The following is a 3987-nucleotide window of genomic DNA, read 5'->3' as shown; positions in this document are numbered from 1 at the left end:
CATCTGAAACACAAGCCCCAAAGTGGACTAGCAGTAAGCTTGAGGACTTAAAACGTCAAAATTTGGGTTCGGTACTCGCTCTGGCCACAGTGCAGATAGCCCATTGTTTAGCTTTGCGCTTAAAATTAAACAAACAAACTGAACCACGCTTCTTTTCTTCCTGCTGATATTTCATTCCTCAGTAAAATGTGGCGGAATATTTTTACCCTTAGTGACACGATACTCTTCAAATAAATAAAATGTGACCGTAGAAACCTGTAAAATACGCATGTAAAAAAGATTTCAACGAAAATTTACAATTCATTTCATATATATGCATAAGTGTCTTAGCCTTACTGAGACTTTATTCTGAAAGTATAGATAAATTATACATTGATAAAGAAACCAAGCATATTACCCAATGTATGCATGTTAGATGAGAGGCCGGACTAGTGATTAGTGTGCTCGGAATGTGAATCCGAGGGTTGTGGTTCACAGCCCACTGCTGCGGAATCGCGTGCCACATTCTGGAGCTATGAATGCTCTATAAGAATAACGGTAAAATCCCACTTTTCATTTACACAAGAGTTGGCGGTGGGCGTTACTGACTAGCTTCCTTCCCTCTTGTCTGAAGCTCAGCATTAGGGAAGACTATATACAGATAACTCTTACGTAGCTTCGTAGAAAATTCTGAAAGAAATAAGCAAACAAAAGCAGCAGATGATCCAAGCATTAACTAATCTCTTCCCAGAAACCGGAAAATTAAATGTTATCAAAATCATTTTAATGACCTTGAACTTTAATCTAACCTCAAAATCAAATTTCTTTGAAGGGAATTGAAGGACGGATTATATGTATCAGACTAATAATTCTTATTTCATATATGTTTCAGTTATTGCATGAACGAAACAAAGACATATATAAAACCAACGTTCTTACCTTGAAATTCGCCCTTTGGACATTAAATGTATCTATATTACAATACATTAACTATGCTTGGTGATTTGATTCTTATCCATTTCTTAGTTATCATGTAAAAGAACAAATATAACTGACTCCTATCATTCGTGTCAATATAAAAAAAATATCTCTTGTCAGACTCATATGGATAATGTCACCACTGTTGAAACAGTGTCAGTTGAGAACAAAAAATAAATAAACTTATGTGCCAAGTTTAGATTGCCTTACACTTCATGCTTGGAAACACGTATGTCGTGCCACCTGGAGCTCCGTTTTGTTTTGATTGTAGAATTACTTATGTGATCAATACTAGTATTTTTGGTATTTTCTTGGAAAGTGGCTGTTTTAACAAAATATTATAAAATTACTCAACAATGTGTGTGGAGCTCCATCGATGGTGAACAGCATAAAAACAAGTAAGTAATTTGAAGGGTAAAGAAGGAGTAATAATACAGATTTTTTAAAATTTGCGAGATTTACATTCTACGACAGTGGAAAGTGGGTGTTTTAATAAAAAATAATAAAATTACTTAACAATGTGTGGAGCTCCATCGATGGTGAACAGCATAAAAACAAGTAAGTAATTTGAAGGGTAAAGAACGAGTAATAATACAGATTCTTAAAATTTGTGAGATTTACATTCTACGACAGTAAAGTAAAATAAATGTGTGGTCATTTAAACGCACCTTTTAATAGTAATATTTCTAATTATCCAGTAAATGTTAATCATGGAAACCTTTAGCACCGTCGATATTTTTAAACATGGTCAATTAGCCACTAAATTCGAGTTATTCCAAAATTATCTTATAAGCGACGTGACACCTTAAATTATTCATTAAATCAAGGCAACAATATCTCACTCATAAGAAAATATCTCACAACCAAAGTAAAACACCAAATATATAGCCTTGCTTCTAATAATTTCACTCTAATTTAGCCAAAGCAGTACAGTTTCACATGTTACCAAGAGAGGGAGCCGCCACATAACCAAGGCAAGAAACTAAATATTTGGATACACTTCAGAGACCACTGGGAACTACCACAATATGAAGGTAGATATAATCAACATAGTTTAAGTAGTTACTATGGAATAACCAACAATCAAGAAAAAAAAATACCAACAGCACTTTTCAGTTGTCACCAGAACAAGGAAAAATACCAACACCACGTTTTAGTTGTCGCCAGAACAAGACAAAATACCAACAGCACTTTTCAGTTGTCACCAGAACAAGGGAAAATACCAACAACACCTTTTAGTTGTCGCCAGAACAAGAAAAAATTAAAACAGCACTTTTCAGTTGTCACCAGAACAAGGAAAAATACAAACAACACGTTTTAGTTGTCGCCAGAACAAGAAAAAATTACAACAGCACTTTTCAGTTGTCACCAGAACAAGGAAAAATACCAACAGCACTTTTCAATTGTCACCAGAACACGGAAAAATACCAACAACACGTTTCATTTATTTGTCACCAGAACAAAGGAAAATACCAACAACACGTTTCAGTTGTCACCAGAACAAGGAAAAATACCAACAACATCGTTAGCACTAGTAATTACCTCACAATAAAGTAAAAAATACCAACAACATCGTTAGCACTAGTAATTACCTCACAATAAAGTAAAAAATACCAACAACATCGTTAGCACTAGTAATTACCTCACAATAAAGTAAAAAATACCAACAACATCGTTAGCACTAGTAATTACCTCACAATAAAGTAAAAAATACAAACCCTTGCTTTCCTTAGAAGATTTGTACACCCAAGAATACAGTTACGCTTCCCAATAGGAACTAACTTGTCACTATGATACTGCACAAACAAACCAGCTATACACAAGTAAAGCATTCACCAGAAATAGATTTTATGCCCAACCAAAGTAAAACACCGAAAGACAGACACAGTCTTAAGATGATTATTGAATCAAGTTAGAGCTTTAGCAGTAACACAATACCTCAATCGTCGATATGCACTATTCCATCATCATGGTTAACGACACTTGCGGTGACTGAAATTGTGCCTCCGAACGATCTGACGTCAACGTGAAGACATTATCATGCTGTAATTTTGTCTATACTTGTAACGAAGACACAAGATTACAAAATGTACGTGGAAAGTGCTACATATTGTAAGTTTTATCAGTAGTGACGTTGCACAGTGTTGTTATAGAAACCAAAGATTTGAACTTGTAATCAAGCTCACTTACAGTATGCGTAACTCGCGAACTAGGTAGTGTGACTTTTTTACTTTAATTTGAATTTTATCGTTATAATGTTAAAATGGAGTCCACTTAGCTGTATTTGTTCGCGTACATTCACGTTCTAACTCTATTATATATATATACATATTTCTCTGTAGGTTCGGAGGTAAAACGGTCACTTGTTAAAAACATCCCGCGTGAAACAAACTAAAAGGTTAATTATAACACTTGGCCATTAGATTATCACGAAGCCACTTTCTAATTGTTAATCCGTGAAACCGGTAAATGAAACAAAATAAAAGAGAACTTAATAGACTTCTGTAATATGTATCATCTATATTCAACGTGAAAAAGTGATATACAGTAAATTAAGATTAACGTTATGTTTCAGTTATATAAACACACTAAGCCTAAGAAACTTAAGAGGAACGGCCTTGATTCATAGTGACATAAATGACTGTGTATTAAGTTACGGTTGAACTAGTTGCGATATGATTTGCAACTTCCCGTTTCCAACCATTTATTGATGTCAGTAACGTCCCTGTTTATATTTAATTCAACCATAAAAAAATATCCACAAGGAGCATACGTCATACCCACTGAATCCGAAAAAGAAACTAGGCGGGAGCCGAGAGTATAATCATCTATTACATTACTATCTCGCTCTTTACTAGTTTCATTGTGAATGTTATATTTTTTATTGGCAATCACTTCAGTAACGAAACACTTTACCAATAATATCTTTCTCAGTTTTGTATGTGACATTTTTAAATAAACAATTATTCTCGAACTGGAAGAACATAAATTCAGAAATAAATAAATATAGTATTGTTACGACAGCGGAAG

At 34.1% G+C, this 3987-nt stretch overlaps 1 protein-coding gene and 1 long non-coding RNA gene across 4 annotated transcripts in view; one reads left to right on the top strand and one right to left on the bottom strand.

Moving 5' to 3' along the window:
- The window catches only part of LOC106462344 (protein phosphatase 1 regulatory inhibitor subunit 16B-like), a 51734-nt gene extending 48177 nt beyond the window's left edge, over nucleotides 1-3557 (bottom strand). Inside the window, exons 1-2 of one of the 3 annotated variants that reach the window (XM_022389587.1) lie at nucleotides 2896-3557; nucleotides 398-669 (exon numbers count right to left, since the gene is read on the bottom strand). The gene's annotated coding sequence lies outside the window, so the exon portion shown is untranslated. Of the gene's footprint in view, nucleotides 1-397; nucleotides 670-2675; nucleotides 2855-2895 lie in introns of those variants that run through there. The other 2 variants (XM_013922257.2, XM_022389589.1) reach the window with 2 other exon arrangements.
- Nucleotides 845-3987, top strand: part of LOC111086502 — a 38060-nt gene continuing 34917 nt past the window's right edge. The window contains exon 1 of the long non-coding RNA XR_002611229.1: nucleotides 845-1515. This is a non-coding gene — a long non-coding RNA (uncharacterized LOC111086502). The remainder of the gene's footprint in view (nucleotides 1516-3987) is intronic.

This window comes from Limulus polyphemus, unplaced genomic scaffold (genome assembly GCF_000517525.1).
Source record: "Limulus polyphemus unplaced genomic scaffold, Limulus_polyphemus-2.1.2 Scaffold1147, whole genome shotgun sequence".
Taxonomy (NCBI): Eukaryota; Metazoa; Arthropoda; class Merostomata; order Xiphosura; family Limulidae; genus Limulus; species Limulus polyphemus.
This window is presented reverse-complemented; position numbering and strand designations above follow the sequence as displayed.